The sequence below is a fragment of the Lissotriton vulgaris genome, chromosome 5 (genome assembly GCF_964263255.1).
Source record: "Lissotriton vulgaris chromosome 5, aLisVul1.2, whole genome shotgun sequence".
NCBI classification, from domain to species: Eukaryota; Metazoa; Chordata; class Amphibia; order Caudata; family Salamandridae; genus Lissotriton; species Lissotriton vulgaris.
Window position 1 is genome coordinate 1,566,319,641 of NC_141693.1, and position 26,272 is coordinate 1,566,345,912.

General features: G+C 41.3%; 28 non-coding genes across 28 annotated transcripts; 18 read left to right on the forward strand and 10 right to left on the reverse strand.

Moving 5' to 3' along the window:
* Positions 1-304: 304 nt before the first annotated feature.
* Positions 305-399, reverse strand: TRNAI-UAU (transfer RNA isoleucine (anticodon UAU)). Its single transcript has 2 exons — positions 362-399; positions 305-340 (listed from the first exon to the last, which is right to left on the reverse strand). It is a non-coding gene; the product is annotated as a tRNA-Ile (tRNA).
* A 283-nt stretch (positions 400-682) lies between these two features.
* Positions 683-764, forward strand: TRNAS-GCU (transfer RNA serine (anticodon GCU)). Its single transcript has one exon. It is a non-coding gene; the product is annotated as a tRNA-Ser (tRNA).
* A 589-nt stretch (positions 765-1,353) lies between these two features.
* On the forward strand, positions 1,354-1,425 carry TRNAT-UGU (transfer RNA threonine (anticodon UGU)). Its single transcript has one exon. It is a non-coding gene; the product is annotated as a tRNA-Thr (tRNA).
* Positions 1,426-2,581: 1,156 nt separating this feature from the next.
* On the reverse strand, positions 2,582-2,676 carry TRNAI-UAU (transfer RNA isoleucine (anticodon UAU)). The gene is made up of 2 exons: positions 2,639-2,676; positions 2,582-2,617 (listed from the first exon to the last, which is right to left on the reverse strand). It is a non-coding gene; the product is annotated as a tRNA-Ile (tRNA).
* Positions 2,677-2,959: 283 nt separating this feature from the next.
* TRNAS-GCU (transfer RNA serine (anticodon GCU)) lies at positions 2,960-3,041 on the forward strand. The gene has a single exon. It is a non-coding gene; the product is annotated as a tRNA-Ser (tRNA).
* Positions 3,042-3,630: 589 nt separating this feature from the next.
* Positions 3,631-3,702, forward strand: TRNAT-UGU (transfer RNA threonine (anticodon UGU)). Its single transcript has one exon. It is a non-coding gene; the product is annotated as a tRNA-Thr (tRNA).
* A 1,170-nt stretch (positions 3,703-4,872) lies between these two features.
* Positions 4,873-4,967, reverse strand: TRNAI-UAU (transfer RNA isoleucine (anticodon UAU)). Its single transcript has 2 exons — positions 4,930-4,967; positions 4,873-4,908 (listed from the first exon to the last, which is right to left on the reverse strand). It is a non-coding gene; the product is annotated as a tRNA-Ile (tRNA).
* A 283-nt stretch (positions 4,968-5,250) lies between these two features.
* TRNAS-GCU (transfer RNA serine (anticodon GCU)) lies at positions 5,251-5,332 on the forward strand. The gene has a single exon. It is a non-coding gene; the product is annotated as a tRNA-Ser (tRNA).
* Positions 5,333-5,921: 589 nt separating this feature from the next.
* Positions 5,922-5,993, forward strand: TRNAT-UGU (transfer RNA threonine (anticodon UGU)). Its single transcript has one exon. It is a non-coding gene; the product is annotated as a tRNA-Thr (tRNA).
* A 1,156-nt stretch (positions 5,994-7,149) lies between these two features.
* On the reverse strand, positions 7,150-7,244 carry TRNAI-UAU (transfer RNA isoleucine (anticodon UAU)). The gene is made up of 2 exons: positions 7,207-7,244; positions 7,150-7,185 (listed from the first exon to the last, which is right to left on the reverse strand). It is a non-coding gene; the product is annotated as a tRNA-Ile (tRNA).
* Positions 7,245-7,527: 283 nt separating this feature from the next.
* On the forward strand, positions 7,528-7,609 carry TRNAS-GCU (transfer RNA serine (anticodon GCU)). Its single transcript has one exon. It is a non-coding gene; the product is annotated as a tRNA-Ser (tRNA).
* A 589-nt stretch (positions 7,610-8,198) lies between these two features.
* Positions 8,199-8,270, forward strand: TRNAT-UGU (transfer RNA threonine (anticodon UGU)). The gene has a single exon. It is a non-coding gene; the product is annotated as a tRNA-Thr (tRNA).
* A 1,170-nt stretch (positions 8,271-9,440) lies between these two features.
* On the reverse strand, positions 9,441-9,535 carry TRNAI-UAU (transfer RNA isoleucine (anticodon UAU)). Its single transcript has 2 exons — positions 9,498-9,535; positions 9,441-9,476 (listed from the first exon to the last, which is right to left on the reverse strand). It is a non-coding gene; the product is annotated as a tRNA-Ile (tRNA).
* Positions 9,536-9,818: 283 nt separating this feature from the next.
* On the forward strand, positions 9,819-9,900 carry TRNAS-GCU (transfer RNA serine (anticodon GCU)). Its single transcript has one exon. It is a non-coding gene; the product is annotated as a tRNA-Ser (tRNA).
* A 589-nt stretch (positions 9,901-10,489) lies between these two features.
* Positions 10,490-10,561, forward strand: TRNAT-UGU (transfer RNA threonine (anticodon UGU)). Its single transcript has one exon. It is a non-coding gene; the product is annotated as a tRNA-Thr (tRNA).
* Positions 10,562-11,731: 1,170 nt separating this feature from the next.
* Positions 11,732-11,826, reverse strand: TRNAI-UAU (transfer RNA isoleucine (anticodon UAU)). The gene is made up of 2 exons: positions 11,789-11,826; positions 11,732-11,767 (listed from the first exon to the last, which is right to left on the reverse strand). It is a non-coding gene; the product is annotated as a tRNA-Ile (tRNA).
* Positions 11,827-12,109: 283 nt separating this feature from the next.
* Positions 12,110-12,191, forward strand: TRNAS-GCU (transfer RNA serine (anticodon GCU)). The gene has a single exon. It is a non-coding gene; the product is annotated as a tRNA-Ser (tRNA).
* Positions 12,192-12,780: 589 nt separating this feature from the next.
* Positions 12,781-12,852, forward strand: TRNAT-UGU (transfer RNA threonine (anticodon UGU)). The gene has a single exon. It is a non-coding gene; the product is annotated as a tRNA-Thr (tRNA).
* A 1,162-nt stretch (positions 12,853-14,014) lies between these two features.
* Positions 14,015-14,109, reverse strand: TRNAI-UAU (transfer RNA isoleucine (anticodon UAU)). Its single transcript has 2 exons — positions 14,072-14,109; positions 14,015-14,050 (listed from the first exon to the last, which is right to left on the reverse strand). It is a non-coding gene; the product is annotated as a tRNA-Ile (tRNA).
* Positions 14,110-14,392: 283 nt separating this feature from the next.
* Positions 14,393-14,474, forward strand: TRNAS-GCU (transfer RNA serine (anticodon GCU)). Its single transcript has one exon. It is a non-coding gene; the product is annotated as a tRNA-Ser (tRNA).
* A 589-nt stretch (positions 14,475-15,063) lies between these two features.
* TRNAT-UGU (transfer RNA threonine (anticodon UGU)) lies at positions 15,064-15,135 on the forward strand. Its single transcript has one exon. It is a non-coding gene; the product is annotated as a tRNA-Thr (tRNA).
* Positions 15,136-16,305: 1,170 nt separating this feature from the next.
* Positions 16,306-16,400, reverse strand: TRNAI-UAU (transfer RNA isoleucine (anticodon UAU)). Its single transcript has 2 exons — positions 16,363-16,400; positions 16,306-16,341 (listed from the first exon to the last, which is right to left on the reverse strand). It is a non-coding gene; the product is annotated as a tRNA-Ile (tRNA).
* A 283-nt stretch (positions 16,401-16,683) lies between these two features.
* On the forward strand, positions 16,684-16,765 carry TRNAS-GCU (transfer RNA serine (anticodon GCU)). Its single transcript has one exon. It is a non-coding gene; the product is annotated as a tRNA-Ser (tRNA).
* A 589-nt stretch (positions 16,766-17,354) lies between these two features.
* Positions 17,355-17,426, forward strand: TRNAT-UGU (transfer RNA threonine (anticodon UGU)). The gene has a single exon. It is a non-coding gene; the product is annotated as a tRNA-Thr (tRNA).
* Positions 17,427-18,585: 1,159 nt separating this feature from the next.
* Positions 18,586-18,680, reverse strand: TRNAI-UAU (transfer RNA isoleucine (anticodon UAU)). Its single transcript has 2 exons — positions 18,643-18,680; positions 18,586-18,621 (listed from the first exon to the last, which is right to left on the reverse strand). It is a non-coding gene; the product is annotated as a tRNA-Ile (tRNA).
* A 289-nt stretch (positions 18,681-18,969) lies between these two features.
* On the forward strand, positions 18,970-19,051 carry TRNAS-GCU (transfer RNA serine (anticodon GCU)). The gene has a single exon. It is a non-coding gene; the product is annotated as a tRNA-Ser (tRNA).
* Positions 19,052-19,640: 589 nt separating this feature from the next.
* TRNAT-UGU (transfer RNA threonine (anticodon UGU)) lies at positions 19,641-19,712 on the forward strand. Its single transcript has one exon. It is a non-coding gene; the product is annotated as a tRNA-Thr (tRNA).
* Positions 19,713-20,868: 1,156 nt separating this feature from the next.
* TRNAI-UAU (transfer RNA isoleucine (anticodon UAU)) lies at positions 20,869-20,963 on the reverse strand. The gene is made up of 2 exons: positions 20,926-20,963; positions 20,869-20,904 (listed from the first exon to the last, which is right to left on the reverse strand). It is a non-coding gene; the product is annotated as a tRNA-Ile (tRNA).
* Positions 20,964-26,272: the final 5,309 nt, after the last annotated feature.

The window sequence follows — 26,272 nt, forward strand, 5'->3', positions numbered from 1 at the left end:
GTAGCTGACACAGTACTGTTTGCAGCTCCTCAGTTTATGGTTATCCCGTGACAACAATGTATTCATCATATTTATTATTCTACAAAAGTATTTTTAAATGCACTGATGTGGTGTTTGCATGCTATGCAAGATGGTACATCATTGAATGTTTATAAGGAGCATCGCATAGGATATGTGATATTTGGCACCTGGAGGAGTCGGACACGCAGATCCTGAAAAGAAGTTAAGACTCTCTAGCAAGAGCCATCTTTATTCTGAGTCTAATCTTTACTTTTAGTGAAATGGTTTATGAAAACCAATCAACTGCTCCAGGTGAGGCTCAAACTCACAACCTCGGCATGGCTCAGTGCAAGTACTGCTATATAAGTACCGCGCGCTAACCGATTGCGCCACTGGAGCTTACTGTTTTCATTTCTCCCCATTTGAGCCATCTAGTGCTAACCAAGTAGATACTGCACTGCTCCATTATTCACTGTGCAAGATCGACTCACATAGGTTATCATGACTATTAAAAATACAGTCCAAATGGAATAGATTTGATAATTCTGCTATATCGTGTGCTCTGTCTATTGAACACCCCATACATTTGCCATTCTGACACAGTCTAGGATAAACTTATGCTTATTTTTAATTAGCACATAGTTAGAATTTCACCAAAAATGAAATATAGGCCCCTAAGGCAGACGAGGTGGCCGAGTGGTTAAGGCGATGGACTGCTAATCCATTGTGCTCTGCACGCGTGGGTTCGAATCCCACCTTCGTCGGAAAGCCATCAGACACTCTTTTGAAGGTGAGCATGTCTCGTAGTACAATTACACTCTCTTTCAAGACACTGCCATAATCCACTAGAAGGGCCCAACTGACTATTCCATTATGGCATTTATGTCAAATAAAGGGAAGTATTTTGTGCTTAATTGAAATTAGATCTTTCATGAAGTGTCCAGAGGATTGCCTATTCCTCACTCCTGGCCTTCCAACCAGTTTGGATAGATAGACTGATAAGAAAGCATTTCTTACTCCTAAAGTTTCAGCCGTCTCAAGTGTATGCGTGTTTACATTTGTCTGCCCCACAGAGACAGATCACTTCTAATAAGTGAGTTCTCTATCTGTCACTGATTGCGGACATACTCAGTAGAGCTTTCAGTATGGTCATAAATGTGAATACTCTTATGTTCTCAAATCAAAATGGAGTTTTTCCTACTTTCAAGAAAAGTGTCTTAAGCATGCTCTTCGATTTGTGCACACATGTAGACATTCAAATGCAACTGCATTTCCATACAGAGTCTCAAAATCATAGATATCTTCATACCGAAGTAAGAATACATGTTGCGATTTACAAACTGCAGGCAGACCGGCCTTGTAGCTCAGTGGCAGAGCACTGGTCTTGTAAACCAGGGGTCATGAGTTCAAGCCTCATCAGGGCCTTTTTATATGTGTGTTTCTGTATGTTGTTTTCAAGTCATTCTTTCTAGGAGTCACACCTTGTCTTAAGTTTGCTTATTGACAAGCTTCCCTTTCCTGCTTTCATCTTATCAAGAAGACTTCATGAAAACCATTGAACCATAAACTATTGCCTCACCCCTTCCGATCGCCTGACGAACGCCTGACAAACGCCATTCTCACCCCGCCGGGCAAAGCCAAATAAGCCATGCATATTTAAAGTTCCTTTGAAAGGCAGAGCGAGGACTAGGACGTCTGTTCCGACTGAGTCTGCATCCACAGAAAGGATGAAATAAGGCTCTAGAAATTTCACCAAGGAGATATGAACTTCATCCCCCTTAAAATACATTTTCTCCCAGATACCCCGGCTCTTAGTCAAATGAGGTTAATCTTCAAAACCCCACCCCCACTAACCATAAATATTCACCTCTCCTGCTGTCCATTCAATTGATACAAGGTATCTTGTACATGGAGAGAATGTGAGAAAAAGCAGAATTGCTTCATAGATTTGGTGACCTTGGATGGGTGGGCTGGATAAAGAAGTGAACTTGGTTTCCGGAAAGGGAGTATCATGATGGGAATGAGGAAAAGAGAACATGGACCACATTCACAGGTTAGAGAAATAAATGTAATAGGTTGAATGGTTTTGAAAATCTAGCTTTGAGCAGGAATTGTTTTTTAAAATTGCAAAGAACTAAAAAAGTCAATGTGGGATTGGAGGCACAATCTGAGCAGAAAGCACCATAAGCTGCTATGGTGCAACTCTTATGTTGACTAGAAACTTTAATATGATGATGCTCTTCTTTTGATATTTCTTTGAGTTAAATTTTATTGTATGTAGCTGACACAGTACTGTTTGCAGCTCCTCAGTTTATGGTTATCCCGTGACAACAATGTATTCATCATATTTATTATTCTACAAAAGTATTTTTAAATGCACTGATGTGGTGTTTGCATGCTATGCAAGATGGTACATCATTGAATGTTTATAAGGAGCATCGCATAGGATATGTGATATTTGGCACCTGGAGGAGTCGGACACGCAGATCCTGAAAAGAAGTTAAGACTCTCTAGCAAGAGCCGTCTTTATTCTGAGTCTAATCTTTACTTTTAGTGAAATGGTTTATGAAAACAAATCAACTGCTCCAGGTGAGGCTCGAACTCACAACCTCGGCATGGCTCAGTGCAAGTACTGCTGTATAAGTACCGCGCGCTAACCGATTGCGCCACTGGAGCTTACTGTTTTCATTTCTCCCCATTTGAGCCATCTAGTGCTAACCAAGTAGATACTGCACTGCTCCATTATTCACTGTGCAAGATCGACTCACATAGGTTATCATGACTATTAAAAATACAGTCCAAATGGAATAGATTTGATAATTCTGCTATATCGTGTGCTCTGTCTATTGAACACCCCATACATTTGCCATTCTGACACAGTCTAGGATAAACTTATGCTTATTTTTAATTAGCACATAGTTATAATTTCACCAAAAATGAAATATAGGCCCCTAAGGCAGATGAGGTGGCCGAGTGGTTAAGGCGATGGACTGCTAATCCATTGTGCTCTGCACGTGTGGGTTCGAATCCCACCTTCGTCGGAAAGCCATCAGACACTCTTTTGAAGGTGAGCATGTCTCATAGTACAATTACACTCTCTTTCAAGGCACTGCCATAATCCCCTAGAAGGGCCCAACTGACTATTCCATTATGGCATTTATGTCAAATAAAGGGAAGTATTTTGTGCTTAATTGAAATTAGATATTTCATGAAGTGTCCAGAGGATTGCCTATTCCTCACTCCTGGCCTTCCAACCAGTTTGGATAGATAGACTGATAAGAAAGCATTTCTTACTCCTAAAGTTTCAGCCGTCTCAAGTGTATGCGTGTTTACATTTGTCTGCCCCACAGAGACAGATCACTTCTAATAAGTGAGTTCTCTATCTGTCACTGATTGCGGACATACTCAGTAGAGCTTTCAGTATGGTCATAAATGTGAATACTCTTATGTTCTCAAATCAAAATGGAGTTTTTCCTACTTTCAAGAAAAGTGTCTTAAGCATGCTCTTCGATTTGTGCACACATGTAGACATTCAAATGCAACTGCATTTCCATACAGAGTCTCAAAATCATAGATATCTTCATACCGCAGTAAGAATACATGTTGCGATTTACAAACTGCAGGCACCCCGGCCTTGTAGCTCAGTGGCAGAGCACTGGTCTTGTAAACCAGGGGTCATGAGTTCAAGCCTCATCAGGGCCTTTTTATATGTGTGTTTCTGTATGTTGTTTTCAAGTCATTCTTTCTAGGAGTCACACCTTGTCTTAAGTTTGCTTATTGACAAGCTTCCCTTTCCTGCTTTCATCTTATCAAGAAGACTTCATGAAAACCATTGAACCATAAACTATTGCCTCACCCCTTCCGATCGCCTGACGAACGCCTGACAAACGCCATTCTCACCCCGCCGGGCAAGCCCCGCCGGGCAAAGCCAAATAAGCCATGCATATTTAAAGTTCCTTTGAAAGGCAGAGCGAGGACTAGGACGTCTGTTCCGACTGAGTCTGCATCCACAGAAAGGATGAAATAAGGCTCTAGAAATTTCACCAAGGAGATATGAACTTCATCCCCCTTAAAATACTTTTTCTCCCAGATACCCCGGCTCTTAGTCAAATGAGGTTAATCTTCAAAACCCCACCCCCACTAACCATAAATATTCACCTCTCCTGCTGTCCATTCAATTGATACAAGGTATCTTGTACATGGAGAGAATGTGAGAAAAAGCAGAATTGCTTCATAGATTTGGTGACCTTGGATGGGTGGGCTGGATAAAGAAGTGAACTTGGTTTCCGGAAAGGGAGTATCATGATGGGAATGAGGAAAAGAGAACATGGACCACATTCACAGGTTAGAGAAATAAATGTAATAGGTTGAATGGTTTTGAAAAGCTAGCTTTCAGCAGGAATTGTTTTTTAAAACTGCAAAGAACTAAAAAAGTCAATGTGGGATTGGAGGCACAATCTGAGCAGAAAGCACCATAAGCTGCTATGGTGCAACTCTTATGTTGACTAGAAACTTTAATATGATGAGGCTCTTCTTTTGATATTTCTTTGAGTTAAATTTTATTGTATGTAGCTGACACAGTACTGTTTGCAGCTCCTCAGTTTATGGTTATCCCGTGACAACAATGTATTCATCATATTTATTATTCTACAAAAGTAATTTTGAATGCACTGATGTGGTGTTTGCATGCTATGCAAGATGGTACATCATTGAATGTTTATAAGGAGCATCGCATAGGATATGTGATATTTGGCACCTGGAGGAGTCGGACACACAGATCCTGAATAGAAGTTAAGACTCTCTAGCAAGAGCCGTCTTTATTCTGAGTCTAATCTTTACTTTTAGTGAAATGGTTTATGAAATCCAATCAACTGCTCCAGGTGAGGCTCGAACTCACAACCTCGGCATGGCTCAGTGCAAGTACTGCTGAATAAGTACCGCGCGCTAACCGATTGCGCCACTGGAGCTTACTGTTTTCATTTCTCCCCATTTGAGCCATCTAGTGCTAACCAAGTAGATACTGCACTGCTCCATTATTCACTGTGCAAGATCGACTCACATAGGTTATCATGACTATTAAAAATACAGTCCAAATGGAATAGATTTGATAATTCTGCTATATCGTGTGCTCTGTCTATTGAACACCCCATACATTTGCCATTCTGACACAGTCTAGGATAAACTTATGCTTATTTTTAATTAGCACATAGTTAGAATTTCACCAAAAATGAAATATAGGCCCCTAAGGCAGATGAGGTGGCCGAGTGGTTAAGGCGATGGACTGCTAATCCATTGTGCTCTGCACGCGTGGGTTCGAATCCCACCTTCGTCGGAAAGCCATCAGACACTCTTTTGAAGGTGAGCATGTCTCGTAGTACAATTACACTCTCTTTCAAGACACTGCCATAATCCACTAGAAGGGCCCAACTGACTATTCCATTATGGCATTTATGTCAAATAAAGGGAAGTATTTTGTGCTTAATTGAAATTAGATCTTTCATGAAGTGTCCAGAGGATTGCCTATTCCTCACTCCTGGCCTTCCAACCAGTTTGGATAGATAGACTGATAAGAAAGCATTTCTTACTCCTAAAGTTTCAGCCGTCTCAAGTGTATGCGTGTTTACATTTGTCTGCCCCACAGAGACAGATCACTTCTAATAAGTGAGTTCTCTATCTGTCACTGATTGCGGACATACTCAGTAGAGCTTTCAGTATGGTCATAAATGTGAATACTCTTATGTTCTCAAATCAAAATGGAGTTTTTCCTACTTTCAAGAAAAGTGTCTTAAGCATGCTCTTCGATTTGTGCACACATGTAGACATTCAAATGCAACTGCATTTCCATACAGAGTCTCAAAATCATAGATATCTTCATACCGCAGTAAGAATACATGTTGCTATTTACAAACTGCAGGCAGACCGGCCTTGTAGCTCAGTGGCAGAGCACTGGTCTTGTAAACCAGGGGTCATGAGTTCAAGCCTCATCAGGGCCTTTTTATATGTGTGTTTCTGTATGTTGTTTTCAAGTCATTCTTTCTAGGAGTCACACCTTGTCTTAAGTTTGCTTATTGACAAGCTTCCCTTTCCTGCTTTCATCTTATCAAGAAGACTTCATGAAAACCATTGAACCATAAACTATTGCCTCACCCCTTCCGATCGCCTGACGAACGCCTGACAAACGCCATTCTCACCCCGCCGGGCAAAGCCAAATAAGCCATGCATATTTAAAGTTCCTTTGAAAGGCAGAGCGAGGACTAGGACGTCTGTTCCGACTGAGTCTGCATCCACAGAAAGGATGAAATAAGGCTCTAGAAATTTCACCAAGGAGATATGAACTTCATCCCCCTTAAAATACATTTTCTCCCAGATACCCCGGCTCTTAGTCAAATGAGGTTAATCTTCAAAACCCCACCCCCACTAACCATAAATATTCACCTCTCCTGCTGTCCATTCAATTGATACAAGGTATCTTGTACATGGAGAGAATGTGAGAAAAAGCAGAATTGCTTCATAGATTTGGTGACCTTGGATGGGTGGGCTGGATAAAGAAGTGAACTTGGTTTCCGGAAAGGGAGTATCATGATGGGAATGAGGAAAAGAGAACATGGACCACATTCACAGGTTAGAGAAATAAATGTAATAGGTTGAATGGTTTTGAAAATCTAGCTTTGAGCAGGAATTGTTTTTTAAAATTGCAAAGAACTAAAAAAGTCAATGTGGGATTGGAGGCACAATCTGAGCAGAAAGCACCATAAGCTGCTATGGTGCAACTCTTATGTTGACTAGAAACTTTAATATGATGATGCTCTTCTTTTGATATTTCTTTGAGTTAAATTTTATTGTATGTAGCTGACACAGTACTGTTTGCAGCTCCTCAGTTTATGGTTATCCCGTGACAACAATGTATTCATCATATTTATTATTCTACAAAAGTATTTTTAAATGCACTGATGTGGTGTTTGCATGCTATGCAAGATGGTACATCATTGAATGTTTATAAGGAGCATCGCATAGGATATGTGATATTTGGCACCTGGAGGAGTCGGACACGCAGATCCTGAAAAGAAGTTAAGACTCTCTAGCAAGAGCCGTCTTTATTCTGAGTCTAATCTTTACTTTTAGTGAAATGGTTTATGAAAACAAATCAACTGCTCCAGGTGAGGCTCGAACTCACAACCTCGGCATGGCTCAGTGCAAGTACTGCTGTATAAGTACCGCGCGCTAACCGATTGCGCCACTGGAGCTTACTGTTTTCATTTCTCCCCATTTGAGCCATCTAGTGCTAACCAAGTAGATACTGCACTGCTCCATTATTCACTGTGCAAGATCGACTCACATAGGTTATCATGACTATTAAAAATACAGTCCAAATGGAATAGATTTGATAATTCTGCTATATCGTGTGCTCTGTCTATTGAACACCCCATACATTTGCCATTCTGACACAGTCTAGGATAAACTTATGCTTATTTTTAATTAGCACATAGTTATAATTTCACCAAAAATGAAATATAGGCCCCTAAGGCAGATGAGGTGGCCGAGTGGTTAAGGCGATGGACTGCTAATCCATTGTGCTCTGCACGTGTGGGTTCGAATCCCACCTTCGTCGGAAAGCCATCAGACACTCTTTTGAAGGTGAGCATGTCTCATAGTACAATTACACTCTCTTTCAAGGCACTGCCATAATCCCCTAGAAGGGCCCAACTGACTATTCCATTATGGCATTTATGTCAAATAAAGGGAAGTATTTTGTGCTTAATTGAAATTAGATATTTCATGAAGTGTCCAGAGGATTGCCTATTCCTCACTCCTGGCCTTCCAACCAGTTTGGATAGATAGACTGATAAGAAAGCATTTCTTACTCCTAAAGTTTCAGCCGTCTCAAGTGTATGCGTGTTTACATTTGTCTGCCCCACAGAGACAGATCACTTCTAATAAGTGAGTTCTCTATCTGTCACTGATTGCGGACATACTCTCTAGAGCTTTCAGTATGGTCATAAATGTGAATACTCTTATGTTCTCAAATCAAAATGGAGTTTTTCCTACTTTCAAGAAAAGTGTCTTAAGCATGCTCTTCGATTTGTGCACACATGTAGACATTCAAATGCAACTGCATTTCCATACAGAGTCTCAAAATCATAGATATCTTCATACCGCAGTAAGAATACATGTTGCGATTTACAAACTGCAGGCACCCCGGCCTTGTAGCTCAGTGGCAGAGCACTGGTCTTGTAAACCAGGGGTCATGAGTTCAAGCCTCATCAGGGCCTTTTTATATGTGTGTTTCTGTATGTTGTTTTCAAGTCATTCTTTCTAGGAGTCACACCTTGTCTTAAGTTTGCTTATTGACAAGCTTCCCTTTCCTGCTTTCATCTTATCAAGAAGACTTCATGAAAACCATTGAACCATAAACTATTGCCTCACCCCTTCCGATCGCCTGACGAACGCCTGACAAACGCCATTCTCACCCCGCCGGGCAAGCCCCGCCGGGCAAAGCCAAATAAGCCATGCATATTTAAAGTTCCTTTGAAAGGCAGAGCGAGGACTAGGACGTCTGTTCCGACTGAGTCTGCATCCACAGAAAGGATGAAATAAGGCTCTAGAAATTTCACCAAGGAGATATGAACTTCATCCCCCTTAAAATACTTTTTCTCCCAGATACCCCGGCTCTTAGTCAAATGAGGTTAATCTTCAAAACCCCACCCCCACTAACCATAAATATTCACCTCTCCTGCTGTCCATTCAATTGATACAAGGTATCTTGTACATGGAGAGAATGTGAGAAAAAGCAGAATTGCTTCATAGATTTGGTGACCTTGGATGGGTGGGCTGGATAAAGAAGTGAACTTGGTTTCCGGAAAGGGAGTATCATGATGGGAATGAGGAAAAGAGAACATGGACCACATTCACAGGTTAGAGAAATAAATGTAATAGGTTGAATGGTTTTGAAAAGCTAGCTTTGAGCAGGAATTGTTTTTTAAAACTGCAAAGAACTAAAAAAGTCAATGTGGGATTGGAGGCACAATCTGAGCAGAAAGCACCATAAGCTGCTATGGTGCAACTCTTATGTTGACTAGAAACTTTAATATGATGAGGCTCTTCTTTTGATATTTCTTTGAGTTAAATTTTATTGTATGTAGCTGACACAGTACTGTTTGCAGCTCCTCAGTTTATGGTTATCCCGTGACAACAATGTATTCATCATATTTATTATTCTACAAAAGTATTTTTGAATGCACTGATGTGGTGTTTGCATGCTATGCAAGATGGTACATCATTGAATGTTTATAAGGAGCATCGCATAGGATATGTGATATTTGGCACCTGGAGGAGTCGGACACACAGATCCTGAATAGAAGTTAAGACTCTCTAGCAAGAGCCGTCTTTATTCTGAGTCTAATCTTTACTTTTAGTGAAATGGTTTATGAAATCCAATCAACTGCTCCAGGTGAGGCTCGAACTCACAACCTCGGCATGGCTCAGTGCAAGTACTGCTGTATAAGTACCGCGCGCTAACCGATTGCGCCACTGGAGCTTACTGTTTTCATTTCTCCCCATTTGAGCCATCTAGTGCTAACCAAGTAGATACTGCACTGCTCCATTATTCACTGTGCAAGATCGACTCACATAGGTTATCATGACTATTAAAAATACAGTCCAAATGGAATAGATTTGATAATTCTGCTATATCGTGTGCTCTGTCTATTGAACACCCCATACATTTGCCATTCTGACACAGTCTAGGATAAACTTATGCTTATTTTTAATTAGCACATAGTTAGAATTTCACCAAAAATGAAATATAGGCCCCTAAGGCAGATGAGGTGGCCGAGTGGTTAAGGCGATGGACTGCTAATCCATTGTGCTCTGCACGCGTGGGTTCGAATCCCACCTTCGTCGGAAAGCCATCAGACACTCTTTTGAAGGTGAGCATGTCTCGTAGTACAATTACACTCTCTTTCAAGACACTGCCATAATCCACTAGAAGGGCCCAACTGACTATTCCATTATGGCATTTATGTCAAATAAAGGGAAGTATTTTGTGCTTAATTGAAATTAGATCTTTCATGAAGTGTCCAGAGGATTGCCTATTCCTCACTCCTGGCCTTCCAACCAGTTTGGATAGATAGACTGATAAGAAAGCATTTCTTACTCCTAAAGTTTCAGCCGTCTCAAGTGTATGCGTGTTTACATTTGTCTGCCCCACAGAGACAGATCACTTCTAATAAGTGAGTTCTCTATCTGTCACTGATTGCGGACATACTCAGTAGAGCTTTCAGTATGGTCATAAATGTGAATACTCTTATGTTCTCAAATCAAAATGGAGTTTTTCCTACTTTCAAGAAAAGTGTCTTAAGCATGCTCTTCGATTTGTGCACACATGTAGACATTCAAATGCAACTGCATTTCCATACAGAGTCTCAAAATCATAGATATCTTCATACCGCAGTAAGAATACATGTTGCTATTTACAAACTGCAGGCAGACCGGCCTTGTAGCTCAGTGGCAGAGCACTGGTCTTGTAAACCAGGGGTCATGAGTTCAAGCCTCATCAGGGCCTTTTTATATGTGTGTTTCTGTATGTTGTTTTCAAGTCATTCTTTCTAGGAGTCACACCTTGTCTTAAGTTTGCTTATTGACAAGCTTCCCTTTCCTGCTTTCATCTTATCAAGAAGACTTCATGAAAACCATTGAACCATAAACTATTGCCTCACCCCTTCCGATCGCCTGACGAACGCCTGACAAACGCCATTCTCACCCCGCCGGGCAAGCCCTGCCGGGCAAAGCCAAATAAGCCATGCATATTTAAAGTTCCTTTGAAAGGCAGAGCGAGGACTAGGACGTCTGTTCCGACTGAGTCTGCATCCACAGAAAGGATGAAATAAGGCTCTAGAAATTTCACCAAGGAGATATGAACTTCATCCCCCTTAAAATACTTTTTCTCCCAGATACCCCGGCTCCTAGTCAAATGAGGTTAATCTTCAAAACCCCACCCCCACTAACCATAAATATTCACCTCTCCTGCTGTCCATTCAATTGATACAATGTATCTTGTACATGGAGAGAATGTGAGAAAAAATAGAATTGCTTCATAGATTTGGTGACCTTGGATGGGTGGGCTGGATAAAGAAGTGAACTTGGTTTCCGGAAAGGGAGTATCATGATGGGAATGAGGAAAAGAGAACATGGACCACATTCACAGGTTAGAGAAATAAATGTAATAGGTTGAATGGTTTTGAAAAGCTAGCTTTCAGCAGGAATTGTTTTTTAAAATTGCAAAGAACTAAAAAAGTCAATGTGGGATTGGAGGCACAATCTGAGCAGAAAGCACCATAATCTGCTATGGTGCAACTCTTATGTTGACTAGAAACTTTAATATGATGATGCTCTTTTTTTGATATTTCTTTGAGTTAAATTTTATTGTATGTAGCTGACACAGTACTGTTTGCAGCTCCTCAGTTTATGGTTATCCCGTGACAACAATGTATTCATCATATTTATTATTCTACAAAAGTATTTTTAAATGCACTGATGTGGTGTTTGCATGCTATGCAAGATGGTACATCATTGAATGTTTATAAGGAGCATCGCATAGGATATGTGATATTTGGCACCTGGAGGAGTCGGACACGCAGATCCTGAAAAGAAGTTAAGACTCTCTAGCAAGAGCCGTCTTTATTCTGAGTCTAATCTTTACTTTTAGTGACATGGTTTATGAAAACCAATCAACTGCTCCAGGTGGGGCTCGAACTCACAACCTCGGCATGGCTCAGTGCAAGTACTGCTGTATAAGCACCGCGCGCTAACCGATTGCGCCACTGGAGCTTACTGTTTTCATTTCTCCCCATTTGAGCCATCTAGTGCTAACCAAGTAGATACTGCACTGCTCCATTATTCACTGAGCAAGATCGACTCACATAGGTTATCATGACTATTAAAAATACAGTCCAAATGGAATAGATTTGATAATTCTGCTATATCGTGTGCTCTGTCTATTGAACACCCCATACATTTGCCATTCTGACACAGTCTAGGATAAACTTATGCTTATTTTTAATTAGCACATAGTTATAATTTCACCAAAAATGAAATATAGGCCCCTAAGGCAGATGAGGTGGCCGAGTGGTTAAGGCGATGGACTGCTAATCCATTGTGCTCTGCACGCGTGGGTTCGAATCCCACCTTCGTCGGAAAGCCATCAGACACTCTTTTGAAGGTGAGCATGTCTCGTAGTACAATTACACTCTCTTTCAAGACACTGCCATAATCCCCTAGAAGGGCCCAACTGACTATTCCATTATGGCATTTATGTCAAATAAAGGGAAGTATTTTGTGCTTAATTGAAATTAGATCTTTCATGAAGTGTCCAGAGGATTGCCTATTCCTCACTCCTGGCCTTCCAACCAGTTTGGATAGATAGACTGATAAGAAAGCATTTCTTACTCCTAAAGTTTCAGCCGTCTCAAGTGTATGCGTGTTTACATTTGTCTGCCCCACAGAGACAGATCACTTCTAATAAGTGAGTTCTCTATCTGTCACTGATTGCGGACATACTCAGTAGAGCTTTCAGTATGGTCATAAATGTGAATACTCTTATGTTCTCAAATCAAAATGGAGTTTTTCCTACTTTCAAGAAAAGTGTCTTAAGCATGCTCTTCGATTTGTGCACACATGTAGACATTCAAATGCAACTGCATTTCCATACAGAGTCTCAAAATCATAGATATCTTCATACCGCAGTAAGAATACATGTTGCGATTTACAAACTGCAGGCACCCCGGCCTTGTAGCTCAGTGGCAGAGCACTGGTCTTGTAAACCAGGGGTCATGAGTTCAAGCCTCATCAGGGCCTTTTTATATGTGTGTTTCTGTATGTTGTTTTCAAGTCATTCTTTCTAGGAGTCACACCTTGTCTTAAGTTTGCTTATTGACAAGCTTCCCTTTCCTGCTTTCATCTTATCAAGAAGACTTCATGAAAACCATTGAACCATAAACTATTGCCTCACCCCTTCCGATCGCCTGACGAACGCCATTCTCACCCCGCCGGGCAAGCCCTGCCGGGCAAAGCCAAATAAGCCATGCATATTTAAAGTTCCTTTGAAAGGCAGAGCGAGGACTAGGACGTCTGTTCCGACTGAGTCTGCATCCACAGAAAGGATGAAATAAGGCTCTAGAAATTTCACCAAGGAGATATGAACTTCATCCCCCTTAAAATACTTTTTCTCCCAGATACCCGGCTCTTAGTCAAATGAGGTTAATCTTCAAAACCCCACCCCCACTAACCATAAATATTCACCTCTCCTGCTGTCCATTCAATTGATACAAGGTATCTTGTACATGGAGAGAATGTGAGAAAAAGCAGAATTGCTTCATAGATTTGGTGACCTTGGATGGGTGGGCTGGATAAAGAAGTGAACTTGGTTTCCGGAAAGGGAGTATCATGATGGGAATGAGGAAAAGAGAACATGGACCACATTCACAGGTTAGAGAAATAAATGTAATAGGTTGAATGGTTTTGAAAAGCTAGCTTTCAGCAGGAATTGTTTTTTAAAATTGCAAAGAACTAAAAGAGTCAATGTGGGATTGGAGGCACAATCTGAGCAGAAAGCACCATAATCTGCTATGGTGCAACTCTTATGTTGACTAGAAACTTTAATATGATGATGCTCTTCTTTTGATATTTCTTTGAGTTAAATTTTATTGTATGTAGCTGACACAGTACTGTTTGCAGCTCCTCAGTTTATGGTTATCCCGTGACAACAATGTATCATCATATTTATTATTCTACAAAAGTATTTTTAAATGCACTGATGTGGTGTTTGCATGCTATGCAAGATGGTACATCATTGAATGTTTATAAGGAGCATCGCAGAGGATATGTGATGTGATATTTGGCACCTGGAGGAGTCGGACACGCAGATCCTGAATAGAAGTTAAGACTCTCTAGCAAGAGCCGTCTTTATTCTGAGTCTAATCTTTACTTTTAGTGAAATGGTTTATGAAAACCAATCAACTGCTCCAGGTGAGGCTCGAACTCACAACCTCAGCATGGCTCAGTGCAAGTACTGCTGTATAAGTACCGCGCGCTAACCAATTGCGCCACTGGAGCTTACTGTTTTCATTTCTCCCCATTTGAGCCATCTAGTGCTAACCAAGTAGATACTGCACTGCTCCATTATTCACTGTGCAAGATCGACTCACATAGGTTATCATGACTATTAAAAATACAGTCCAAATGGAATAGATTTGATAATTCTGCTATATCGTGTGCTCTGTCTATTGAACACCCCATACATTTGCCATTCTGACACAGTCTAGGATAAACTTATGCTTATTTTTAATTAGCACATAGTTATAATTTCACCAAAAATGAAATATAGGCCCCTAAGGCAGATGAGGTGGCCGAGTGGTTAAGGCGATGGACTGCTAATCCATTGTGCTCTGCACGTGTGGGTTCGAATCCCACCTTCGTCGGAAAGCCATCAGACACTCTTTTGAAGGTGAGCATGTCTCGTAGTACAATTACACTCTCTTTCAAGACACTGCCATAATCCCCTAGAAGGGCCCAACTGACTATTCCATTATGGCATTTATGTCAAATAAAGGGAAGTATTTTGTGCTTAATTGAAATTAGATCTTTCATGAAGTGTCCAGAGGATTGCCTATTCCTCACTCCTGGCCTTCCAACCAGTTTGGATAGATAGACTGATAAGAAAGCATTTCTTACTCCTAAAGTTTCAGCCGTCTCAAGTGTATGCGTGTTTACATTTGTCTGCCCCACAGAGACAGATCACTTCTAATAAGTGAGTTCTCTATCTGTCACTGATTGCGGACATACTCAGTAGAGCTTTCAGTATGGTCATAAATGTGAATACTCTTATGTTCTCAAATCAAAATGGAGTTTTTCCTACTTTCAAGAAAAGTGTCTTAAGCATGCTCTTCGATTTGTGCACACATGTAGACATTCAAATGCAACTGCATTTCCATACAGAGTCTCAAAATCATAGATATCTTCATACCGCAGTAAGAATACATGTTGCGATTTACAAACTGCAGGCACCCCGGCCTTGTAGCTCAGTGGCAGAGCACTGGTCTTGTAAACCAGGGGTCATGAGTTCAAGCCTCATCAGGGCCTTTTTATATGTGTGTTTCTGTATGTTGTTTTCAAGTCATTCTTTCTAGGAGTCACACCTTGTCTTAAGTTTGCTTATTGACAAGCTTCCCTTTCCTGCTTTCATCTTATCAAGAAGACTTCATGAAAACCATTGAACCATAAACTATTGCCTCACCCCTTCCGATCGCCTGACGAACGCCTGACAAACGCCATTCTCACCCCGCCGGGCAAGCCCTGCCGGGCAAAGCCAAATAAGCCATGCATATTTAAAGTTCCTTTGAAAGGCAGAGCGAGGACTAGGACGTCTGTTCCGACTGAGTCTGCATCCACAGAAAGGATGAAATAAGGCTCTAGAAATTTCACCAAGGAGATATGAACTTCATCCCCCTTAAAATACTTTTTCTCCCAGATACCCCGGATCTTAGTCAAATGAGGTTAATCTTCAAAACCCCACCCCCACTAACCATAAATATTCACCTCTCCTGCTGTCCATTCAATTGATACAAGGTATCTTGTACATGGAGAGAATGTGAGAAAAAGCAGAATTGCTTCATAGATTTGGTGACCTTGGATGGGTGGGCTGGATAAAGAAGTGAACTTGGTTTCCGGAAAGGGAGTATCATGATGGGAATGAGGAAAAGAGAACATGGACCACATTCACAGGTTAGAGAAATAAATGTAATAGGTTGAATGGTTTTGAAAAGCTAGCTTTGAGCAGGAATTGTTTTTTAAAATTGCAAAGAACTAAAAAAGTCAATGTGGGATTGGAGGCACAATCTGAGCAGAAAGCACCATAAGCTGCTATGGTGCAACTCTTATGTTGACTAGAAACTTTAATATGATGATGCTCTTCTTTTGATATTTCTTTGAGTTAAATTTTATTGTATGTAGCTGACACATTACTGTTTGCAGCTCCTCAGTTTATGGTTATCCCGTGACAACAATGTATTCATCATATTTATTATTCTACAAAAGTATTTTTAAATGCACTGATGTGGTGTTTGCATGCTATGCAAGATGGTACATCATTGAATGTTTATAAGGAGCATCGCATAGGATATGTGATATTTGGCACCTGGAGGAGTCGGACACGCAGATCCTGAATAGAAGTTAAGACTCTCTAGCAAGAGCCGTCTTTATTCTGAGTCTAATCTTTACTTTTAGTGAAATGGTTTATGAAAAACAATCAACTGCTCCAGGTGAGGCTCGAACTCACAACCTCAGCATGGCTCAGTGCAAGTACTGCTGTATAAGCACTGAGCGCTAACCAATTGCGCCACTGGAGCTTACTGTTTTCATTTCTCCCCATTTGAGCCATCTAGTGCTAACCAAGTAGATACTGCACTGCTCCATTATTCACTGTGCAAGATCGACTCACATAGGTTATCATGACTATTAAAAATACAGTCCAAATGGAATAGATTTGATAATTCTGCTATATCGTGTGCTCTGTCTATTGAACACCCCATACATTTGCCATTCTGACACAGTCTAGGATAAACTTATGCTTATTTTTAATTAGCACATAGTTATAATTTCACCAAAAATGAAATATAGGCCCCTAAGGCAGATGAGGTGGCCGAGTGGTTAAGGCGATGGACTGCTAATCCATTGTGCTCTGCACGTGTGTGTTCGAATCCCACCTTCGTCGGAAAGCCATCAGACACTCTTTTGAAGGTGAGCATGTCTCGTAGTACAATTACACTCTCTTTCAAGACACTGCCATAATCCCCTAGAAGGGCCCAACTGACTATTCCATTATGGCATTTATGTCAAATAAAGGGAAGTATTTTGTGCTTAATTGAAATTAGATCTTTCATGAAGTGTCCAGAGGATTGCCTATTCCTCACTCCTGGCCTTCCAACCAGTTTGGATAGATAGACTGATAAGAAAGCATTTCTTACTCCTAAAGTTTCAGCCGTCTCAAGTGTATGCGTGTTTACATTTGTCTGCCCCACAGAGACAGATCACTTCTAATAAGTGAGTTCTCTATCTGTCACTGATTGCGGACATACTCAGTAGAGCTTTCAGTATGGTCATAAATGTGAATACTCTTATGTTCTCAAATCAAAATGGAGTTTTTCCTACTTTCAAGAAAAGTGTCTTAAGCATGCTCTTCGATTTGTGCACACATGTAGACATTCAAATGCAACTGCATTTCCATACAGAGTCTCAAAATCATAGATATCTTCATACCGCAGTAAGAATACATGTTGCGATTTACAAACTGCAGGCACCCCGGCCTTGTAGCTCAGTGGCAGAGCACTGGTCTTGTAAACCAGGGGTAATGAGTTCAAGCCTCATCAGGGCCTTTTTATATGTGTGTTTCTGTATGTTGTTTTCAAGTCATTCTTTCTAGGAGTCACACCTTGTCTTAAGTTTGCTTATTGACAAGCTTCCCTTTCCTGCTTTCATCTTATCAAGAAGACTTCATGAAAACCATTGAACCATAAACCATTGCCTCACCCCTGACGAACGCCTGACAAACGCCATTCTCACCCCGCCGGGCAAGCCCCGCCGGGCAAAGCCAAATAAGCCATGCATATTTAAAGTTCCTTTGAAAGGCAGAGCGAGGACTAGGACGTCTGTTCCGACTGAGTCTGCATCCACAGAAAGGATGAAATAAGGCTCTAGAAATTTCACCAAGGAGATATGAACTTCATCCCCCTTAAAATACTTTTTCTCCCAGATACCCCGGCTCTTAGTCAAATGAGGTTAATCTTCAAAACCCCACCCCCACTAACCATAAATATTCACCTCTCCTGCTGTCCATTCAATTGATACAAGGTATCTTGTACATGGAGAGAATGTGAGAAAAAGCAGAATTGCTTCATAGATTTGGTGACCTTGGATGGGTGGGCTGGATAAAGAAGTGAACTTGGTTTCCGGAAAGGGAGTATCATGATGGGAATGAGGAAAAGAGAACATGGACCACATTCACAGGTTAGAGAAATAAATGTAATAGGTTGAATGGTTTTGAAAAGCTAGCTTTGAGCAGGAATTGTTTTTTAAAATTGCAAAGAACTAAAAAAGTCAATGTGGGATTGGAGGCACAATCTGAGCAGAAAGCACCATAAGCTGCTATGGTGCAACTCTTATGTTGACTAGAAACTTTAATATGATGATGCTCTTCTTTTGATATTTCTTTGAGTTAAATTTTATTGTATGTAGCTGACACAGTACTGTTTGCAGCTCCTCAGTTTATGGTTATCCCGTGACAACAATGTATTCATCATATTTATTATTCTACAAAAGTATTTTTAAATGCACTGATGTGGTGTTTGCATGCTATGCAAGATGGTACATCATTGAATGTTTATAAGGAGCATCGCATAGGATATGTGATATTTGGCTCCTGGAGGAGTCGGACACGCAGATCCTGAAAAGAAGTTAAGACTCTCTAGCAAGAGCCGTCTTTATTCTGAGTCTAATCTTTACTTTTAGTGAAATGGTTTATGAAAACCAATCAACTGCTCCAGGTGAGGCTCGAACTCACAACCTCGTCATGGCTCAGTGCAAGTACTGCTGTATAAGTACCGCGCGCTAACCGATTGCGCCACTGGAGCTTACTGTTTTCATTTCTCCCCATTTGAGCCATCTAGTGCTAACCAAGTAGATACTGCACTGCTCCATTATTCACTGTGCAAGATCGACTCACATGCTAGCATGTTATCATGACTATTAAAAATACAGTCCAAATGGAATAGATTTGATAATTCTGCTACATCGTGTGCTCTGTCTATTGAACACCCCATACATTTGCCATTCTGACACAGTCTAGGATAAACTTATGCTTATTTTTAATTAGCACATAGTTAGAATTTCACCAAAAATGAAATATAGGCCCCTAAGGCAGACGAGGTGGCCGAGTGGTTAAGGCGATGGACTGCTAATCCATTGTGCTCTACACGCGTGGGTTCGAATCCCACCTTCGTCGGAAAGCCATCAGACACTCTTTTGAAGGTGAGCATGTCTCGTAGTACAATTACACTCTCTTTCAAGACACTGCCATAATCCACTAGAAGGGCCCAACTGACTATTCCATTATGGCATTTATGTCAAATAAAGGGAAGTATTTTGTGCTTAATTGAAATTAGATCTTGCATGAAGTGTCCAGAGGATTGCCTATTCCTCACTCCTGGCCTTCTAACCAGTTTGGATAGATAGACTGATAAGAAAGCATTTCTTACTCCTAAAGTTTCAGCCGTCTCAAGTGTATGCGTGTTTACATTTGTCTGCCCCACAGAGACAGATCACTTCTAATAAGTGAGTTCTCTATCTGTCACTGGTTGCGGACATACTCAGTAGAGCTTTCAGTATGGTCATAAATGTGAATACTCTTATGTTCTCAAATCAAAATGGAGTTTTTCCTACTTTCAAGAAAAGTGTCTTAAGCATGCTCTTCGATTTGTGCACACATGTAGACATTCAAATGCAACTGCATTTCCATACAGAGTCTCAAAATCATAGATATCTTCATACCGCAGTAAGAATACATGTTGCGATTTACAAACTGCAGGCAGACCGGCCTTGTAGCTCAGTGGCAGAGCACTGGTCTTGTAAACCAGGGGTCATGAGTTCAAGCCTCATCAGGGCCTTTTTATATGTGTGTTTCTGTATGTTGTTTTCAAGTCATTCTTTCTAGGAGTCACACCTTGTCTTAAGTTTGCTTATTGACAAGCTTCCCTTTCCTGCTTTCATCTTATCAAGAAGACTTCATGAAAACCATTGAACCATAAACTATTGCCTCACCCCTTCCGATCGCCTGACGAACGCCTGACAAACGCCATTCTCACCCTGCCGGGCAAAGCCAAATAAGCCATGCATATTTAAAGTTCCTTTGAAAGGCAGAGCGAGGACTAGGACGTCTGTTCCGACTGAGTCTGCATCCACAGAAAGGATGAAATAAGGCTCTAGAAATTTCACCAAGGAGATATGAACTTCATCCCCCTTAAAATACTTTTTCTCCCAGATACCCCGGCTCTTAGTCAAATGAGGTTAATCTTCAAAACCCCACCCCCACTAACCATAAATATTCACCTCTCCTGCTGTCCATTCAATTGATACAAGGTATCTTGTACATGGAGAGAATGTGAGAAAAAGCAGAATTGCTTCATAGATTTGGTGACCTTGGATGGGTGGGCTGGATAAAGAAGTGAACTTGGTTTCCGGAAAGGGAGTATCATGATGGGAATGAGGAAAAGAGAACATGGACCACATTCACAGGTTAGAGAAATAAATGTAATAGGTTGAATGGTTTTGAAAAGCTAGCTTTGAGCAGGAATTGTTTTTTAAAATTGCAAAGAACTAAAAAAGTCAATGTGGGATTGGAGGCACAATCTGAGCAGAAAGCACCATAAGCTGCTATGGTGCAACTCTTATGTTGACTAGAAACTTTAATATGATGATTCTCTTCTTTTGATATTTCTTTGAGTTAAATTTTATTGTATGTAGCTGACACAGTACTGTTTGCAGCTCCTCAGTTTATGGTTATCCCGTGACAACAATGTATTCATCATATTTATTATTCTACAAAAGTATTTTTAAATGCACTGATGTGGTGTTTGCATGCTATGCAAGATGGTACATCATTGAATGTTTATAAGGAGCATCGCATAGGATATGTGATATTTGGCACCTGGAGGAGTCGGACACGCAGATCCTGAAAAGAAGTTAAGACTCTCTAGCAAGAGCCGTCTTTATTCTGAGTCTAATCTTTACTTTTAGTGAAATGGTTTACGAAAACCAATCAACTGCTCCAGGTGAGGCTCGAACTCACAACCTCGGCACGGCTCAGTGCAAGTACTGCTGTATAAGTACCGCGCGCTAACCGATTGCGCCACTGGAGCTTACTGTTTTCATTTCTCCCCATTTGAGCCATCTAGTGCTAACCAAGTAGATACTGCACTGCTCCATTATTCACTGTGCAAGATCGACTCACATAGGTTATCATGACTATTAAAAATACATCAAAATCTTTTTGATTAACAGTAACTGAAGCCAAGGAACTTGGTGGGATCACGGATTTTCCTTCTCCCCCTCTTTGATCACTACGTGTTAGCTGCGTACAGCAGTGGGAGCTACACATACACACTACCTCGGTAGGTGTCAACAAGAACTTTGGACTCTATAGTAGCAGGACCAAGATCACCATGGCGTCCAACTTTGGCCTAAGCTATTCGATAGAGGAAATAGACGAAATACTCGCCAGACCCCAACTCCTGGCGGACGCTAATCTGACTCAAACCCTGGTGAACAAGGATGAGTGGGATGAATTAACAGAGTTAAAGAGAGAACAGATAAGAACCGCTGTTCACGGTATCATTATGACTGAATATCTTCGCGTCAATGCTGCACCCAGAGGCCTTTGGGTGACAAATAGCCCACGAATCTTCCTCAAGGATTTAGCCTTTAGGAAAGATTGGTCATCAATCTCGTGGAAATGTACCAGAGATTATCTGGTACTTATAATCAAAACGGCGACAAGATTAACAGATGAATTACAGATTAAGATACAAGTAATCGAGACTAAACTAAACACCATGGTAGACATAAGCATCTACAAACGAAAGATGGATGAAATAAACAAAGAAATGAGCGACAACCAGGAATATCTCACACAACAGAAACTCCAGAAACTTTCTAAGGAACTGAAGAGGTTCTCCATCGAACGAATACATCCATACAGTAGCAAAGATTTTAAAAGCAATGACAATGCTTCCAATCATAGTACCAACAGCGGCTCTTCAGTGGATGGGTCCGACAGTGGTGGGGATGACCAATATAACAACAGGAGAAGAGGTAATTTCAGTAGGCGAGGCAACCGTAGAGGTAACAACATGTGGTCACACTACCAAATGGGCCCCCCCATGCCCTTTCAACCATTCAATCCACACTTTCAGAACTGGATGCCTCCCTTCTTCCAAGGCCCCCCGATAAACCATCAACAACAACAACAATTAGGACCTAACTTCAACCAGCGTCCTTTTTTAGGAGGAGGCCGTGCCCCACAGAGAGAAAGGGGCAGAGGAGTGACCTGGTCCGACCAACCACGTCAAGTACAGACCAGGAGTGTCACCAAAGCCAAAGCAGGGCCGAGCACAGCGATCTGATTGTAAACCTAACAGGAAAGATACTCACTCAAGATCAAGTGAAGGTACTCAATAAAGGCCTAGGGTTCGTACCCACACCGAACCTAGATATTTTCAAAACTAAATGTGAAGTATCTGAATTCTGTCGGAAATTGAAACTGAAAGCCTTCTTTGGAGGAGAAGGAGCAGCTACTAATGATGGAGACACCATGCTCAGAAAAAAGTCAAGATACTGTCCTATGAATTCACAGGTACCGATAGAAATACAGACCTTTGAACAAGCAGTAATGCATGATCTTGATGACCTAACAACTCTGACAAAGAAACCATTTCAAAACATCACGAAGAGAGAACAACTTGCTCTTCAAGAACTAAAAAATGATAATGACCTGGTAATTAAACCGGCGGACAAGGGTGGAGGGATTGTCCTACTCACAAAAAAGAGATACCAAGAACAATGTCTGGAACTGCTATCTGATAACACCTTCTACGAAATAATAACTGAGGATCCCACACCCAGACTACAACAAACCATAACTCTGATGATTGAGGAAGCTGAGGCACATAACTGGCTCTCTAGAAAAGAAGCTGAGTTTTTACATACTGACACCCCGAGAATACCATATTTTTATTCTCTACCGAAGACACACAAAGCAAGGAGCCCTCCTCCGGGACGCCCCATAGTGTCCGGTATTGGTTCAGTACTGGAACCCTTATCCCAGTTTGTGGATGAATATTTAAAACCTCTAACTCAAAAGACTCCGACGTACCTTAAGGACACGAGAGACCTGCTCAACCATCTTACCTCTGTAACTTTCTGGGAGACTTCCATGATCCTTGTAGGATTGGACGTGGAAAGTCTATACACAAGTCTCCCACAAGGAAAAACTCTGGACACCTTGGAGAATATCCTATTCAATATGGATTGGAATTACAAGACACCAAGGCACTTTATTTTGGAGTGTTGTAGACTGGCGTTAACAGAAAACTACTTTCTTTTTGATACGACCATGTATAAACAACGACACGGCACCTCGATGGGAAGTACCTTCGCCCCGAGTGTGGCCGGACTGTACGTCAGTGATTTTGAAAGGACATTTGTCAACAATGTATGTAACCCCTTCCAGAGACAGATCCGTTTCTGGAAGCGTTACATAGATGACGTTCTCCTTATCTGGGAAGGCAGCGCTGACAGCCTGGCACAGTTTCACAAGTGGCTGAATGAACAAGACCAATGGCTGAAGTTTACATACACCTCAAGCAAAGAGAGTCTAGACTTCCTAGACATCACCATCTACGTGGACAATGGCAGGTTACAAACAAAAACCTTTTTTAAACCAACGGCCAAGAACAGCTTGCTGTCGTTCAATAGCCATCACCCACGACCTCTGAGGGAGAATCTCCCATTCAGCCAGTTCTTACGTTTACGGAGGAACTGCAGCAAAACTGAAGAATACCAACTCCAAGCCAACGATCTATGCAAAAAATTGTCAGCAAGAGATTACCCACAAAGAGTGATTAAGAAGTGCAAAAAAAGAGCACGGAACCAGAACCGTGAAAGCCTCCTAGAGACCAACCCAAGAATCCAAGAAGAAGATCTCATGACCTGTGTTACAACGTACAGTCCGGCTTCGAATCAGGTCAAGAAAATTATCAATAAGCACTGGCGAATCCTCACCTCGGCAGATCTTTCATGGCCGAAACCAAGATTCTCTAATAAACGAACACAGAACTTAAAGGACATCCTAGTACATACTAGACCGCGATTGGAACAGAGAACTAAACAAACACGTCTCTGGGACTTACCACCTGTCCAAGGACACTTTCCATGTGGGAATTGTTCAGTATGCCCCCTAACGATGCCCACCAGAACAATTTAACTGTTACCAGATCTGAAATGGTACTTGAAATCCCACACGAATTGCAATTCCAGTCACGTGATCTATATTATCACGTGCCCCTGCAACATGCAGTATATCGGAATGACATGCAGGAAAATACGGCAAAGAATCTGTGAACACAGAAGCAATGTCAAATGCAAGAAGGCAACAACCAAGATGGCCAACCATTATTTGGAGAAAGGACACACTGTGGAAGACCTCAAATGGGTCATTTTAGAAACACTGACCACCAAAGACCATAACGCTGAGCGCATCCTGTTCGAAAAAGAACAGAGGTGGGTTCACCGTTTGAGGACAGATCAACGGGGATTGAATGATGGTGTCCCATGGCTAAGCCTCTACAAATGACTTACGCTTCTACGATTTTTCAAGAAAAGATCAAGAACCACATGAATGAAATCCCGACATCTTTGATGAATAGTTAATTCCAGTGTTCAATGTATGAACCTAGAATACTTCCCTTTTTCTTACCATACCCCTAATACTAATAATAGTGCCCCAAACTAATCAGAGTACTAGAACTAAATGGCTAGCTCTAACACATGTAAGATAGACCCTAATACGGAAGTCTGTTTTCTATCAGCGTTATTCCCTTACCTGAAATCACCACCCATTTCTATATGTAAATTATAAACGTAAGTCATATTCCAAGAAAATATCACACTCTTGTGAAAAAACTTCGTATTTATGCTTAAATCCATTTCGCTTTATCAATGATTGACTAAATGACTTTCACAAGTCTTTTCTCCACCTCTACGCGGAACTCGGTCATTTAACCCGGCACTGCAGGCTACAGCCGCATCCGGGACCGCGAGAGGCAGAGACAGCACAAGCTGCGGGTTTTCGAGTGGAGCTACAAGGTAAGGCGCGTTTCAGGACGGAGGCTCGAACCACCTGATAGAGTTAAGTACTCGTTGGGCACCATAACTGTAACCTTGTCATTTTTGTAGGAGCCCCTCTTCCAAGCCTCTGGGTACCCGAGGAAAGTTACAAAAAACCAATGGAAGGTATGTGTTTCAAGGGGAGTGTTCTGGTTCTTGGAGGTAGTATAAATCAGCGTTTTTTAACAAAAGCGTTTTTTAACATTATCCCGCATGCCGGGAACTTATGCAGGGAATTCTTGGTAGCTGCCTTCTAAAGAGATCTTTGCTTTTTCCACTGATTTACTCATGTCTCAATGTACCGAAGGGGAGGAGCATCTTAAAATCGGCACCTACCTTTCAACGAAATGCCATTTAAAATTCCCCATTCTTACCTTGTTTTGCCAGTACTGAGTAGGTGGTTTTCGTCCCCTACAGTCAGGGAGTCTGACAGCGCAGTTTTAATCTGAAAAAATACACTACATTATCTTTCTTTTTGCATTAATTGTTATGACCCACACCCTAGCAACACTACTTCTTTTTTACTTATAGGTCCATTTTCGACCGACAATAGAGAGTAGGCCTTAGCCACCTCCTTCACCGAACTCACCTGGTCCTGAAGAAAGCCGTACCGACCCTTTGGGCGACAAAGGCTGAAACATGTCGACCACCTTTGTACACAGGAGGATTGAATATGTATGAATCCTAATAATTCTTCTTACACGTATTCAACTGTATCCTCCATTGCCAATTCAATCCCGACTAATAAAACTATCTCTTTCCCGGCAAGATTGGATTGCTTTTAAGTAGAGCACTGTCACCTCACCAAAAATCACTGATCACTACTGTTTTAACCTAGGGTGTTCTCCTCCGGGTGGAGGGTGCATACCAACTGACCCCGTGATTCTGCACAGACGTGTGAACGAAGGCGGAGAATCAAGATACACCGCCCATACCACCATGATTGCACGTGTATGAGGGTCTTTTAAACAAGGGTCATTCTAGTTAGAACTGTACCCAGGTTACACAGGACAAGTGATCCCCCCTCCCTCTTTTTGATTAACAGTAACTGAAGCCAAGGAACTTGGTGGGATCACGGATTTTCCTTCTCCCCCTCTTTGATCACTACGTATTAAAAATACAGTCCAAATGGAATAGATTTGATAATTCTGCTATATTGTGTGCTCTGTCTATTGAACACCCCATACATTTGCCATTCTGACACAGTCTAGGATAAACTTATGCTTATTTTTAATTAGCACATAGTTAGAATTTCACCAAAAATGAAATATAGGCCCCTAAGGCA